Source organism: Piliocolobus tephrosceles, chromosome 20 (assembly GCF_002776525.5).
Source record: "Piliocolobus tephrosceles isolate RC106 chromosome 20, ASM277652v3, whole genome shotgun sequence".
NCBI classification, from domain to species: Eukaryota; Metazoa; Chordata; class Mammalia; order Primates; family Cercopithecidae; genus Piliocolobus; species Piliocolobus tephrosceles.
Window position 1 is genome coordinate 40,059,661 of NC_045453.1, and position 17,001 is coordinate 40,076,661.

Consider the following 17,001-nt stretch of genomic DNA (forward strand, 5'->3'; position numbering starts at 1 on the left):
AAGAAAATCATGACTTTTAGCATGGATGTGGAGAAAATGGAAGCCTGTACATTGCTGGTGGGTGTGTAAAATAGTTCAGCCATTGTGACAGTAACTTGGGCAGTTTCTCAAAGAGTTAAACGTAGAATTACCATATGATTCATCAATTATACTTCTAGAAATGAAAACAGGTACTCAAACAAATATACGCACATGTACATTCATAACAGCACTGTTAACAAGAGCCAGAAAGTGGAAACAGCCCAAATGCTCATCAATATGTGAATGGATAAACCACTTGTGGCATATACATACAGTGGAAAATTATTCAATTGAAGTACTGCTGCCTGATACAATGTGGATGAGTCTTGAAAATATTATGGTAAGTAAAAAAAGCCAGATACAAAAGGTTATATATTGTATAATTATATTTATGAGAAGTGGCCAGAATAGGTAAATCCAGGATACAGAACATAAAATTGGTGGTGCCAGAAGTGAGAGAAATAGGGAGAAATTGCTTAATGGGCACAGATTTTCCATTTAGGGTGAGGAAAATGTTTTAAAATTAGGAAGGGTGGTTGTTGCACAACATTATGAATGTACAAAATGCCACTGAATTGTTCACATTAAAATGATTACTTTCAAATGTTCACCTCATTTTTTTTAAAAAAAGAGTGTCCAAAGGGAAGTTAATGCATACATGTCTGCAGACAGCTGAAATAGAACATTAGGATGGGAAATTAATTTTGTTTCATTGTTTCCTGGTAATGATAGCAACATTAGTGTGATCATGTTCTGCTGATTTTGTTTGTGCGTGTGTTTGCATACCTTCCTTTGTCATGAAATGGTAACTGAATGAGTCACTTACCTTTGAAAGAAGTGTCATTATTGTACTAAGACATCAAAATCCCAGTATTTTTATTTTGAAAATTGACAAACTGATTCTAAAATTAATATGGAAATGCAAGGGGTCCAGAACAGCTAAAATAACTTTTTTTGGAAGGAAGAAAATAGTTGGAAGACCAAAACTTACTAATTTGAAGACTTATTATAAAGCTACTGTATACATCGTGGAATACTATGCAGCCATGAAAAAGGATGAGTTCATGTCCTTTGTAGGGACATGGATGGAGCTGGAAACCATCATTCTGAGCAAACTATCACAAGGACAGAAAACCAAATACCGCATGTTCTCACTCATAGGTGGGAATTGAACAATGAGAACACTTGGACACAGGGTGGGGAACATCACACACACTGGTGCCTGTCATGGGGTGGGGGGATGGGGGAGGGATAGCAAGGCAGGTGTGATTGGTACAAAAAATAGACAAATAAATCAATGGGAAAAAATAGAGAATATAGAAATAGACCCACATGTATATAAATAACTGATTTTCTACAAAGGTGCATAAGTAATTCAATGGGGGAAAGGGTAGTCTTTTCATCAAGTGATGCTGGAACAATTAGATATTCATATACAAAAAATGAACTTCAATCCATGTCTTGCACCATATACAAAAATTAACTCAAATGGGTTGTAGAATGAAACGCAAAATCTAAGACTATCAAACTTGTAGAAGGAAACAGGACAAAACTTTTGTGGCCTTGAGTTAGGCAAAAACTTCTTTGCTATGACAGCAAAGTCATGGTCCATTAAGAACAAAATGGTAAGTTGTATTTCCTCAAATTAAAAATCTTTGCTTTTGGACCAGCATTGCTTCATTCATAAAAGAATGAAAAGGCAAGTTACAGTTGGAAAGGTATATTTGCAAAGCACAAATCTAATAAAGGACTTACATTCTGAATACAGAGCCCCCAAAACTCAATAACTTTAAACAATATTTTAATAGGCAAAACAGACACTTCACCAGAGAAGATATATAAATGATAAATAAGCATATGAAAAGATTATCAACATTGTTAGTCACTAAGGAAATGCAGATTAAAACCACAATGATATACCACTGCACTCCTATTTCAATGGCTCAGATTAAAATGACCGTCAGGTGTTGGCTAGGATGTGGAGGAACTAGGACCCTCATGCACTGCTGGCAGGATGTGAAATGGTACAACCACTTTGGAAAACAATTTGGCAGTTTCTTTAACAGTTAAATGTACACCTCCTAGTTGATCCAGCAAAAATGAAACTATCCATACAAAGATTTACACTTTATTTGGTAATAGCCTAAAACTGGAAACAAGCCAATAGTCCATCAACATATAAATGAATAAACCAATGACAGTATACATAACAGAATATCACTCATTACTCAAAAGGAATGAAACACTGATATAAGCAACAACATGGATGAATCTCAGAATAATGATGGTGAGTGGAAAAAAAAAAAGACTACATCCCATATGATTCTATTTATATAAAATTCTAGAAAATTGTCATTAACCTACAGATCTATAGTGCCAGAAAACAGATCAGAGGTTTCCTCTTGTAGGGTGCCAGGGGCAGATTAGGAAGGGGCAATGGAGGGATTATAGGTATCCAAAGAGATATGGAAGGTGATAGTTGTGTTTATGATCTTGATTTTTGATGATGGTTTCTTATGGCAAAGCATATCAAATTGCACATTTTAATGATTGTGGTTTATGAATGTCAATTATACCTCGTTGAAGTTCTTGAAAGCATATCAAAAAGCAAAATGTCTAAATTCATTACACAGCAAACATTTACTAAATTTCTGTTTATTGAATTTTTTGTCCAACTCTTCTCTGTTTCCTACTCATATCTTGAGTTAAACAGTTATAACACTTTTATTTATTTTTTAATGTTTTATTTTAATTTTTTTTAAATTAACTTTAAGTTCTAGGGTACATGTGCACAATGTGCAGGTTTGTTACATATGTATATAGCACACAGCCATGTTGGTGTGCTGCACACATCAACTCGTCAGCACTCATCAACTTGTCATTTGCATCAGGTATAACTCCCAATGCCATCCCTCCCCTCTCCTCCCTTCCCACAATAGGCTGTGAATCCATCTGGTCCTGGACTTTTTTTAGTTGGTAGGCTATGAATCATTGCCTCAATTTCAGAGCCTGCTATAGGTCTATTCAGGGATTCAACTTCTTCCTGGTTTAGTCTTGGGAGAGTGTAAGTGTCCAGGAAATTATCCATTTATTCTAGATTTTCTAGTTTATTTGCATAGAGGTGTTTAGAGTATTCTCTGATGGTAGTTTGTTCTCCTGGATGATATCCTGAAGAGTGTTTTCCAACTTGGTTCCATTTTCCCCCTCGCTTTCAGGCACACCAATCAGAGGTAGATTTGGTCTTTTCACAAAATCCCATATTTCTTGGAGGCTTTGTTCATTTCTTTTTCCTCTTTTTTCTCTAGACTTCTCTTCTCACTTCATTTCATTCATTTGATCTTCAATCATTGATACTCTTTCTTCCAGTTGATCGAGTCAGTTACTGAAGCTTGTGCATTTGTCACGTAATTCTCGTGTCATGGTTTTTATCTCTATCAGTTCATTTATGGCCTTCTCTGCATTGATTATTCTAGTTATCCATTCTTCCATTCTTTTTCCAAGATTTTTAGTTTATTTGCTCTGGGTACGTAGTTCCTCCTTTAGCTCTGAGAAGTTTGATTGACTGAAGGCTTCTTCTCTCAACTCATCAAAGTCATTCTCCTTCCAGCTTTGATCCATTGCTGGTGATGAACTGTGTTGCTTTGGAGGTGGATATGCACTCTTATATTTTGAATTTCCAGCTTTTCTGCCCGGTTTTTTCCCCATCTTTGTGGTTTTATCTGCCTTTGGTCTTTGCTGATGGTGATGTACTGATGGGGTTTTGGTGTAGGTATCCTTTCTGTTTGTTAGTTTTCGTTCTAACAGTCAGGACCCTCAGCTGCAGGTCTGTTGGAGTTTGCTTGAGGTCCACTCCAGACCCTGTTTGCCTGGGTATCAGCAGTGGAGGCTGCAGAAGATAGAATATTGCTGAACAGCAAGTGTTGCTGTCTGATTCTTGCTCTGGAAACCTCATTTCAGAGGTGTGCCCATCCGTGTGAGGTGTCGGTCTGCACCTAGTGGAATATGTCTCCCAGTTAGGTTACTCAAGGGTCAGGGACCCACTTGAGCAGGCAGTCTGTCCATTCTCAGATCTCAACCTCCATGCTGGGAGACCCACTGCTCTCTTCAAAGCTGTCAGACAGGATCATTTACATCTGCAGAGGTTTCTGCTTCTTTTTGTTTAGCTATGCCCTGTCTCCAGAGGTGGAGTCTACAGAGGCAGGCAGGTCTCCCTGAGCTGCAGTGGGCTCCACCCAGTTCAAGCTTCCCCAGCGGCTTTGTTCACCTACTTAAGCCTCAGCAATGGCGGGCGCCCCTCCCCCAGCCTGGCTGTTGCCTTGCAGTTAGATCGCAGACTGCTGTGCTAGCAATGAGGGAGTCTCCATGGGCATGGGATCCTCTGGGCCAGGTGTGGGATATAATCTCCTGGTGTACTGTTTGCTAAGACCCTTGGTAAAGCGCAGTATTAGGGTGGGAGTTACCTGATTTTCCAGGTGTTGTGTGTCTCAGTTTCCCTTGGCTAGGAAAAGGGATTCCCTTCCCCCTTGCGCTTCCCAGGTGAGGAGATGCCTCACCCTGCTTCAGCTCTCACTGGTCGGGCTGCACCAGCTGACCAGCACCGATTGTCCAGCACTCCCAGTGAGATGAACCCAGGACCTCAGTTGAAAATGCAGAAATCACCCATCTTCTGTGTCACTCGAGCTGGGAGCTGGAGGCTGGAGCTGTTCCTATTCAACCATCTTGCTCGGGATCAGTTATAACGCTTTTAATTCTGCCTTTTGATACTTTAGTGATTGTATTAGTCAGTTCAGGCTGCTGTAACAAAATACCCCAGGCCAAGTGGCTTAAACAACAGAAGTTTATTGTTTCACAGTTCTAGAGGCCAGAAGTCCAAGATCACTGTGCAAGCAGGGTTGGTTTCTGGTGAGGTCTTGCTGGTCAGGTTGCAGATGGCCACCTTCTTGCTGTGTCCTCACATGGCCTTTCCTCTGTGCACCTGCAGAGAAGAAAGAGAGATCTCTAGTGTCTCTTTCTCTACCAGTAAGAATACCAGTCCAATCAGATTAGGGCCCTACACTATGACTTCATTTAACTTTAATTACCTCTTTAAAGACTCTATCTGTGAATGCAGTCATATGGGGGTTAGCACTCCAATATATGAATTTTGGGGGAAGGGGGGTCGGGCATGATTTAGTTCATAAAAGTGATATTTAGTTTTATTTTTTAAATCCTTGTTCAAATATAATATGCAGTAATAATTAAACATACACAGACCTCTAGAGAGGATTATGGCCCCAGGTCTAGCTATTGTCAGGGTCCGTATTCTTAGTGACGAGGACCATGTGTCTCAAAACTTTGCTAAAAATGCATATTTCTTAGCTTCAGCCCAGGCTACTGAATCAGAATCTCAAGGGGTGGCATTTTAAAATAAGTATCACAGGAGATTCTTGGGTACACTGAAGCTTGAGAGCAACTGGACTCCTTTTCACTTTAACTGTGACTAATTATTATTCCAGATCCTTTCTATCTTTTATACCACGGGTTGGAAAACTTTTTTCTGTAAAGGGTCAGATTATCGTTTTAGACTTTTAGGGCCATATGGTCTCAACTGTGCCATAGTAGCAAGAAAGCAACCACAGACAACAAATAAACAAATGGCATGTCTGTGTTCAATCAAATTTTATTTACAAAACAGGCTGGTGGGGCTGTGGGCCATTTAACCAGAGGTATAGTTTGTGGACTCCTGGCCTAGACAGTCTATTAATGCTACCTACTCAAGAGACAACCGTGTTGAGGTTGGTTTTACATTTTCTTGAGGTGAGAACAAGAGTTGATTCTCTGAGATTCAGATTTAGAACAGAGATTCACGGCCAAATCATCAATAAACAATTTTGAATGCAGATTTCTGTGCTCTCCTCTCATCTACTGAGTCAGAATCTCAAGAAACCAGGACTCAGGACATCCTTAGGCTTACCAATGACCCAAATGCACAGACAGTGGAAGGGATTCTGAAAGAAGATGCAGCATGACCATACTTACTTTGCTCCAGGTAAGCTGGAGTGTTGCTGCTACAACCAGCAACTTCTCCTCCACATGGCAGACACTGCACCCATGGCCACTGCAGGGGGAATTTCTTTTTTTGTTCAATGAAATCCAAAGAAATGGGAAAACTCACCTAAAACTAGCCTGGACCTTAGCCTTTAGGGAAAATAGAGGCCGCATGATCCTCCTTGGGAAACTTCAATGGCTCAGGAAACCAGACACAGTCCTACTGAGCTACACGCAGGCCATTCCCACCATTCCCATCCCATTTCCTTAACCTCTGTGCCATCTCTTGAGGACAGGATTCTAAGAAACAAATGGGGAACTGAAATAAGTGTGTGCTTTAGAGTCAGATAAATGAGGGTTAAAATCATAGCTCTGCCATTTTTAAGCCAAGGGAATTCAATCAACGTAGAAAAGTTTACTTTCCCTGAACTTCAGTTTCTCTGTTTTCAAAGCAATAAAATGGGAATAACAATAAATACCTCATAAAGTTGTTCTGAAGATTTAATGAAATAATAGAGCTGAAACCTGACCTATCATAGACACTTGCTTGGTGTCAGCAGAGGCTGAATGCGCACAAGCATTATTTTTAGTAAACGTTTAAATTTAGAATAATTTTAGATTTATAGAAAAGTTGCAAAAATAGCACAGAATTCACCTATACCCTGAGCCCAGTTTTGTCTATTGTTCACAGTTTATGTTAGTGTGGCACAACTCAATCAATGAACTAATATGGACACATTATTATTAACTAAAGTCCACACTTCGTTAAGGCTGCCTCAAGTGTCTTTGCTCTGTCCTATGCAGGGTCCTACATCACATTTAGTGATCTTATATCCTGAGCCTCTGGGACACCCTGGCCATTTGTCAATCCTCTTGTTTTTCATAATCTGGACAGCCTTGAGGAGTACTGGCCAGGAATTTTGTAGAATAAATGTCCTTCAATTTGAGTTTGTTAGATGTTTTTCTCATGGTCAGACGGGGGTGGTGGGTAGTATTTTTTATTTGTCTTCTTTCTGTAGTTTCCATCCAATGTTATTCAGATTCTCAGGTGATAGGCCATCTGACCCAGAATAACAAGGCCAGGAGGGAGAAACCTGTCATTATTATGGAATCAGGGCAGCCACAGGAAGGCATAAGTGCAATAGCACTACACTGAGCTTAGATTTGCAAACAAAAAATGTAGTTCTCACTTGTTACACATGTGCTTGTTATAAAGTTAATTTGGGATTTTGTCCCAGGAATGGGTGCAAAGTAACAGCTCTTGCTAATTCCTTAACCGTAGGTAATAAGTAGTAATAAAAAGTTCTCTTTGTTCATCACCACTGAGTTGCAAAATTTGCAGGCAGTTTATATCTCTGTGTCATAAAATTTAAACAACAAGCTACTCCTTCAAGGTCAGTTAGTGAGAACTTGAAAGATCTGAGTCAGGCCATCAATAAAATATGGCAAAATGAGATCCAGGTGGACAATCTGTCGTGTTCAAAAGTCTGAAATGAAATATGATCATCAAATGATACAGAAAATTTCAGCAGCTAAAATTCAGCTAGGTTACTTGAAAAAGTTGCCTGCACTGGATAGCATCTGTTATAGATGCCAGAGATGCAGTTGCTATTAAATTGTATAAAGTGTCTTTTAAATAAAAACATCACATTTCTTTTCCACTATTACCAAGAACCAAGACATTTGCATATTATTGCAAAATGTATGCTGTCCAGAGTGTGTGTATGACAGACTTTGATGAAGCTAAAGCCAAGATCAAGGAAAACTAAATAGGAAAGATCCATTATTGACTCCCTTCAAGCACACATATAACTCCCATACATGGGAATGGCAACTGCATGTGCATATCAAAAGCTGAGTATTTGCTCAAGCTCTTAAGACTGAAAAATACAGTTTCCTCATCTGTGAAGCGAGCAGGCAGCACTAAATGGTCTCCAGGGTCCCTTCCAGATTGAAAGTCCCAATGTCCTGTAATTCTATCATCCCAGCCTTTGATATGGAATACTCAATGAGAAATAAGCTCAAATCAGGCCTGACAGCCAAAATATAATGCAGAGAATCAGTCTTCCTACTCCTAATGCACTAACTGAATTAATGGTTTAATACATGGCTTGTCCTGACAAATTCCATTCTGTATCTGGTAGCAATACCAGCAGGGTAGGGAAAATCCTTGGAAAATGCAGCAGCAAGTGTCTATAATGATAATGCCTGTTGAGCACAGTTTACTGTGGGCTAAGTTTAAAATCAGCCCAGATTGTTAAAGAAAAATACACATCAGGAGATTTTCCAGGAGATTAGTTGGCTTTTTCCACACTTGAACTTTGGGAACTTGGAAGTCAGCCCAAGATCTCATAACTTGGCAACAAGGGGGTGGGGTGGGCGTGGGGGACGGATTTGGAGAGTGTAGAGAGAGAGGTTTGGATTTACTCTACTTCCCTCTATCTAACACTTTTCTGATATCCAACACAGTTCCTCTTCCTTTAATAAATCAGTAATACCAAAGTCAACAAACACGGGAAAGCTGACTAAACAGCAATTGACTCTGGCCTGCTGTAGTTACTACAATGAAATGATGCCATTAACTGGCCCTGGCCCCATCCTGCTCAGCGCTGAGATTTCTAATCTTACACAGCTGTGCAGCTCCTGGGCGCCTACAGCCCAGAGAGTCTGACTCAGGCCTGAAAGACGCCTCATCTTCGACTCTGCAGATCACCAAAGGGGGTCACTTAGCTTGCTTGCCCTTGCTACTCACAATGTAGCCAGGCAACATCAGCACCAGTTGGGAGCACCTGGCAGACTCTTGGGCCCCCCCCCCACCCCACCCAGAACTACCAAATCTCAATTTGCATATTAACTCCACAGGTGGTTCCTATGCACACTGAATTTTGGAAAGTGCTGGCCTAGACCTTCCCTTTGCTTTCCTCTTTGGGAGAGAGAACAATGTAGCAACTTTAGGTCTTCAAGGCTTCAGTTTTCTGAAAGGGCACCAGATTCTAAGCATCATAAGAAGTGGCATCCAGGCCAGGCATGGTGGCTTACGCCTGTAATCCCAGCACTTTGGGAGGCCAAGATGGGTCGATCACCTGAGGTCTGACGTTCAGCCTGGCCAATATGATGAAACCCCGTCTCTACTAAAAATACAAAAATTAGCCAGGTGTGGTGGCATGCACCTATAGTCCCAGCTACTTGGGAGGCTGAGGCAGGACAATCGCTTGAACCCAGGAGGTGGAGGTTGCAGTGAGCCAAGATCTCGCCACTGCACTACAGCCTGGGTGACAGAGCGAGACTCCATCTCAAAAAAAAAAAAAAAAAAAAAGAAGCTTCATCCAAAAAGAGAGTTTATGGTATTCTGCTCTGTGTGGCAGGTTAATTGAGACGGCCCTTTGTTGTTTGTTTGTTACCCATCCACAAGCAGACACAGAATCAGCATTTGGGGGATGCGGAGACCAGGGATGACTCCTTCCTCCTGGGAGACCTGGGATTCCAGTCTGTGCTCCATGCACAGGTGCTCCTGGGAGCGATTCTGGGTCATCAGACCAGAGAATCACACTCTCTGCTATCAGCATCCAACCTACTCGAGTCCTGACCCCACCCTGCCAGGAGAGTCCAACAAGCCCCGACGGCCTGACCACAGCTGGGCTGGACATTGGAGGCAGCCCTGGGAGATGATATGTGGCCTGTTCATGGAGAAGCTGGGTCTACCTCCTGGCTACCTCATTTAGATGTGGTTGCATTTAATCACCATTTTTTGTCATTGTTGTTTCTTGAACAGATGAACCCCCATGCTTTCACAATGCCCCTTCTAACATATTTTCACCGTATTCTAAACCATTGCTACTTAAGAATGCAATCCAAGGACTACAGGCCATTGGCAAGCCTAGGAGCCCATCACCTTTGCAAGGCTCCTGCCCCACCTGCTCCCCACTGAGTCTAAATGTGAATTTCAAAAGATCCTGCATGATTTGTGTGCACATTAAAGTGAGAAACATTGTTGTAAACAACTACTGCCTACCATGAAAAGACTGTTGGAAATGTGCTCAAAGAAGAGCCCACCTCATCCTCTCCCTAACTGTACCATAACACAGAGCTAGTGCTGAAAACATAACAGCACATGGTGTGTCTGCGTGATTACTTGTTTCTCAAAATTTGTTATTTAGAGGGGTATTTTTTGCAGTGGGTTTCTTTTTGACTTTATTTTGACCCACTAGTTCAGTACTGGTCCCAGTTCCCAAATAGTTTGGTTTTTATTGGTGAGATGGGGTGGTGGATCACTGAATTAACTGACGTCCAACTGCAACTAAGTAACTGGGTGGGTTCAGAGCCCTTCCTCTCACTGACTGCTTAACTTCTGTCCTCTACATTGTTGCTGTCCTTTTATGATGCTTTTCCTTGCTTCCTAGGCATGGTTCCTGCATTAAGTCCATCCTCAACCCTTTCTCTTCCTGGCCTTACTCAGCTTCATTCCAGAGCATGATTTATAAAATATCAGTCTAAATAACATACTAAACTTTATATATAAAATGATAGTCTCTAGAAATATGTCCAAGTCAGGTGTTTCTATGACATTTCTGGAGCCAAAAGCAAAATACTAAACACAGTTAAAAAGGAAACCTCACTTCTTCCATTAGTAATACCCAAACAGTGACATATTCCATGCCTGCTAAATTCTGAAACCTGGAAAAATGCAGCATTGATGTGACTTACCACTAGAAGCAATTAATAAGATTATAATGACTTACCAAAAGTTACCCTTTATGATTATGAATCTTTGTACATTGATGTCAGTGTTTCAACAATGTGACTTGTCTCTTGAGGACAGGAATCATAATTTAAAGTCATTCACCTTCCTAGTGCCAAGCAGTGCCCAGGATCCCATAGAGTGATGGCTATGCTGGGAATGATGGTGCCAGTGATCACCAGGATGGAGATTTTGCCATTTTCAAGATGGGTTCAACCCTTTCAGGATGTAGATTTTATCTTGTAGTTATTCTGTTTTCCAGAAAGAGTTAAGTTTAGAAGCAACTGTAAGAATAGGAAGTCTAGCAAAAAGACTCTTGGGTCCTTCAAGAATGATTCCTCTGCTACAAAAAGGTTCTTCCTCTTTAGAAAGGAGAGCATGGGGCCAGGCACAGTGGCCCACACCTGTAATCCCAGCACTTTGGGAGGCTGAGGCGAGAGGATCATTTGAGGTTGGGAGTTCGAGACCAGCCTGGCCAACATGGTGAAACCCCTTCTCCAATAAAAATGCAAAAATTAGTCGGGCATGTTGGTGTGCACCTGTAATCCCCAATACTCGGGAGGCTGAGGCAGGAGAATCACTTGAACCTGGGAGGTGGAGGTTGCAGTGAGCTGAGATCATGCCTCTGCACTCCAGCCTGGGTGACAGAGCAAGACTCTGTCTGAAAAAAAGAAAAAGAAAAAGAAAGGAGAGCACTGGAGAACCTAAATTTTGGGTTTAATATAATTTCATCAACCATCATTTGAAAAAAGACTCCAGGTTCTCCAAAATGTAGCCAGGCATCAGCAGCATCAGCACCACCTGTGAGCACATTAGAACGGCAGACCCTTGGAAAAACAGTTCTCCAACCTGCAGCAAATCCTGCTCTCTCCTTCTCCTTTAAAATGTCATATTTCCATATAGACATTAGTCATATGTACCTATTTGGAAAATGAATTTATACCTAGAGCAAGGAGGTTAGCTTCAAAGTAAAGCCAGGAAGAGAAGGGGTTGAGGATGGATGTAATGGAGAAACCATGCCTAGGCAGCGAGGAACAGCATCATAAAAGGACAGCAATAATGTACAGGAGAGAAGTTAAGCAGTCCATGAGAGGAAGGGCTCTGAACCCACCCAGTTACTTAGCTACAGATAGATATCAGTTAATTCCATGATCAACCACCCCCATCTCACCAATAAAAACCAGACTCTTTGGGAACTGGGACCAGTAATGAACTAGTGAGTCAAAATAAAGCCAATAGGTACCCATGCTTTCCCTTGCAGCTTCAATTCTAGCCACCACTCATACTTAACAATCAAAGTTTCATGAACTCACCTCTTTGAGCTTTTGTGTCTGATGCTAAGTCTGAAAAGAGTACCTTCTTCCTGCCTGACCCAACCTCCACTCATCTCGAGGCCACTACTTTCCACAGTGAGTTTTTGCTGATATTCACACCTGCAAGGCTCTCTTGTGGTAGCCTGTGTTCACTCCTGTTGGAACTTATAAAATTATCTCTTTACTTGTCGTCTTCCTATCTCAACTGTTATCTCCTGAAACATAGAAATAATTTTGTTTGGTTAATTTGTGCCTCACGTATTGCTAGGATATGTTAGATACCCAATACATATGTATCTAATCAACTCATGAATACTCTATGATACTTATTGATCAGTATTCTTAAATACCACCAGGTTCTCCAAAAGTGGCTCCTGCATGAAAAGAAATTATTTTCTAAATTACTGTTTCATATTTGTCTTTACATCCATCACTTATTCCTACTCTAAAGAAAAGGGGAAAGAAGCCTTGTTATAGCCACAGTTTCCTGTTCTCACTCATAAAATGGTCATTTTATGTTGCTGTTGGGATGTAGGTGGTTTGTGCAGGAACTTGGGGTGATAGAGGAAAGCCAGACGCAATGACTTTTTGGTCCTTTCCAAACTCCAGAATATGTCTTCAGACATTTCTTTTTCTCCCTCTCTTTTCAAAATTAGGTGGGACCTTCTAGGTGCCACCACAATCCATCTCTACACTAATGATATTTATCTAGCTGCGGACATAAACTTTCAAACCTTCTCTTGACTCCTCACCCAGATCTGCCAGGAAAGCTCAGAATGGAGCAGCAGGAGGGGTGTAGAAGCACACTTTGTGCTTAGAGCGTCTCTTTTCCTTCCCTCAAACTTCTACTCTCCCACTACTGTGTTTTTCTAATACTGTCTACTTTTCATCATGGTTGAGAAGCTACTGAACAGGTGTTTCCTAAATTCTAGAACTAGTGCCTGATTAATGAGCAAATTATTACAAAACAGTATACAACCTCCAGACGAAAAGCTTAATTGCAGAGTATTATGTCAGGACCTTAGAATTCATACATGTAACATGTACACTATTCTATTGCTGCTGTCTGACCACTTCCACAATTTCTGCAGAAATTAGATATTGTCTTTTTAAACTATAATTGTCTCAAAGGGAAAAAGAAAACTGTCATGACAGTGCAGTCCTTCCAAATAGAACTTCGTGATCAGTTAATTGACTTGGAGGCATCTTAAAGAAAATTTTAAGATCACCTAATCAAATCATCCATTTTATAAATAGGTAAAGTGAAGCCCACAGAGGCTTTGGGGATTGCCCAAAGGCCAAGACTTGAGTCTCACAACATTTAATCTAATCTAGCATTCATCTCAGTAGTAGCTCTCAAAGTGTGCTCCACAGACCAGTAGCCTCAGTATAACCTCGGGACTTATTAGAAATGCAGACTCTCCACCCCATCCAGACCTACTGGATCAGGGCCTCTTGTGGTCAGGCCCAGCAATCTGTGTTTTCACTGGATCTCTAGGGTGTTAAGATGCACCCTCGGTTTGAGAATCACTGCAGATGCACTACACACCATCCAAACATTGCTCAAAAATAATGGGCAAGTCTTCTGACTCCAAGATCGTGTTGACCAGGGAGTGGGGTGGAGAGAAATATTCTGATAGCCAAAGGAGAGGTGATCCAATAAGAATAAAGATACAAAATAAGAAGGAAAAGTAGGCTCAGGACTCCAGTTGGAATGCCTGTTGAAGTAGCAGCAAGATCCCTGCTTAGCCTTAGCTATGAAATAGTGACTTTTCCCTTTCGGAAAATAAAACATGAGAGCATGGAGGAAGATAAAGAACCAGTTTCCCTTCCCAGTCACTTCCTTAGCTCCAGAAAGTTTGCCTCCTAAGGAATTTAATCAGGAAATAAGATCCCAGTAGGATGTGGAGTAAGTTCTTTCTTCCACAAATCACCTGACAGTTTCCAAAGTCATTAATCAGCATTTTCAATTCCACTCCTCCCATGTGTGGGGCTCAATCTCTCCTTCCTTTACACAGTGGAGAGCATGGCTTTCTTCCTGCGGCCCAGTGTCGCCAGGCTTATGTCTTCACAGCTCATTTCCGAGGAGATGGGGGAATCTTACCTCATAGCTTTTGGCTTTCAAAGTGCATGAGAAAACCCTTGTGGGTCCAGCTTGGTTATTCTGCTACAGCGTGGACTATGTTCCACAGACAGACAGAAGAGACACTATGATTAACCAGGTCTGCGTCACAGAACTATGCTCTAAGCAACAAAAAGGTCACTGAAATTAGGGATCCCCACCAGTGACCCATGACAAAAATGAGTGGAAGATTGGTGTTCCCAGTGGAAATAGTGGAGAGATGGCTTCTATGTCCCTTCTCTCAGCATTGGCCTTACGGAGCCTCAGAGCAATGATACATCCTGATGATGTATCATTGATAACTAATGATTATCTAGTTATAATGGATGATGATAAACTAACTTTTGTTATCAAAAATTTTGCCATCACAGGACCCATTTATGTGGTTAACAAATTAGAGAAGGTGTGACACCAGGGGATTTGAGGGGGATGCAGTTCTTGCTGAAATTAAAACAGCAGATTATGGTAACCCAAAGTCCAAACACAGACATGACCCATGCTAATTCAGAACAGAGATTCAGGAACCAAAGGCCACACTATCCAATCTTGCTTCTATCTTATTCTATCAGGCTAAACCTTGAGGTGACAGTAGAAAGAGTATTATCCCTTCCATAAATCTTACCAAGGAGAAAGCTAACACCCAGAGGACTTTACTAACACTATTAATAGTAACAGAGCTGCCCCAGATCCTAGTTCAATGCCCTTAAAATGATATCAGATTGCTTTTACACAAGAAAAAAGAAAGATAATCAGGCTTTCAAGGTAAGACCATCCTGGATGCTCATATACATTCTGATGATCACAGAAATAAGCAGAAAGGTGGTCAAATATATGAATATTGTCATTTATGTGTTAGGCAACCAGAGGTGAATGTGTATCATATACTATGCTTTCTTCCTCCAAGTGAATTTTCTAATTAGAGTTCAAGCATGGTTCAACTGGGGATGGAGGGACTAAAATATGGAACTTTTATGGATCTGCTCCTGTGTCTTATTTTATATCAAATTCTTGACCATTCTCATGAGTTTAGATCTGATTTATGATGACTTAGGAAATTGCATATAGATCCAACACTGCTGAAATAATGCGACCATCTGAAAATGAAGGTGAGGAAAGAGCCTTAATCCACTCCAGGAGGTCATTTAAAATCTGAGGGGAAAAATAGATAAAACATGGAGGAGACCAGCAGCAAAATAAAATCTGGCAATGCTGTTCCTGATTGAGAAGCTAGAGAGTGGAGAAGCAGCAAGCTGTGCACAGTTGGAAAATTCAGGGAGTGCTCATTTCAGTGGCCAGTTTTTGAACATGTCAGTTTAATTATTACGCATCATAGTTGACAGCGATGCATATGGAACCAATTACAGCACATGTTAAAATCAATTATTGCATATTTCAGCTATCCTAAACACTGGAAAAAGCGTTCTATGCATTGCTGCAGATTTCAACTCCACTAATCATTTTTACTATCATGGTTCAACAAAAAAGGAAATATATATATATATGTGTGTGTGTGTGTGTGTGTGTGTGTGTGTATGTGTGTGTGTATGTATAAAAGTATACATATATATCTATACTGAGAAAAACACATTTCACAACCAACATCAAATGCAAAGCACAGAAACAGTAGCAATAGATAGAAAAGTTTCAAACGTTTGTTCTTACAGAAGTCTAATCTTCCATCCTCCCTTTCCGAAGAGAAATAACAAAAAATAAAATTCCTTGCTATCTCCCAAGCAATGTTTTGATCAATTTAATCCACTTTGGCCTCTTTACCAGCAGTGAGGTCCATTCTCAGCTGCTGTCTACTGGCTATTTTGGTCTAAAATGTTTGCCTTAACTGTTTGCCCTGTTTCTGTGGCCTTTTCTCCCCCTTCAGATTTCTAACTCAAAAATTCTCCTTCAAAGTTCACAGCTTATTCATTTTCTGTTTACTTTTATATGCACCAACAAATAACTGGGTTATTGAAAAATAAAGGTGAGGAGGAGGAGGAGAAGGAAGGTGAAAAAAGTGAAGGTGGATGGCATTTGCCATTCCTTGGAGATTTGCACATTTGCTGGTTGTATTAAATCAGCAGCCTGTATGGTGTAGTGAGCTCCAAAATACGTTTCCTGTGAAGAAGGCTTATATTCTGAAAATTTGGATTTCTACTTCCTCTTCACCATGCATAACAAAAGTGAGCTGCAGAAAATCCATTGTGTCTGAACTGCACTGAAGGCTTGGGAACACACACTGGTGTCCCATGGTAATAATTTATCTACGCAAATCCTTCTGTCCTGAGATGAGGCAGGAGCTCCAAGGTGACTGAGCATTCCAAAAAAAGCCACATGCCTCACAAAACTTGGCTCCAGGGAGCAGGTGGGTGTGGATCCCGGGAAAGGGATCAGTGGTGTCTGAGTCAAGAAGAACCCAGTGGTCCAAGCAAGAGCAAAGAAAAACAGCCCATGTGGTTTAGTCAAGAGAGCACCGGGCAGGATGTCGGGAATGCTGACTTCTCTGCTCAGCAGCTTGCCCAGCTGGGGCAAGGTACTCAATGCCTCGTTGTCCTCCAGACTGTCACCTGGCAATAAGGGAAGTGTATCAAAGAGAGAATGAGGCCTCTGAATTGCTTCAGGGCCCATAAGAGGAGGACTGCTCCATTTTAAAGTTTTTGAGGATCAGGGTGGGAACCACTCATGCTTGTTTGTTCTGTGACTAAACGATGGACCCCAACTTGTGCCAGCTGCCCTTTCTTTCTTCCTTCCTTCCTTCCTTCCTTCCTTCCTTCCTTCCTTCCTTCCTT

At 41.1% G+C, this 17,001-nt stretch overlaps 1 long non-coding RNA gene across 1 annotated transcript in view; it reads right to left on the reverse strand.

Moving 5' to 3' along the window:
* Nucleotides 1-4,840: 4,840 nt before the first annotated feature.
* Nucleotides 4,841-17,001, reverse strand: part of LOC111526266 — a 20,473-nt gene continuing 8,312 nt past the window's right edge. The window contains exons 2-4 of the long non-coding RNA XR_002726319.2: nt 10,788-11,037; nt 6,040-6,118; nt 4,841-4,996 (exon numbers count right to left, since the gene is read on the reverse strand). This is a non-coding gene — a long non-coding RNA (uncharacterized LOC111526266). The remainder of the gene's footprint in view (nt 4,997-6,039; nt 6,119-10,787; nt 11,038-17,001) is intronic.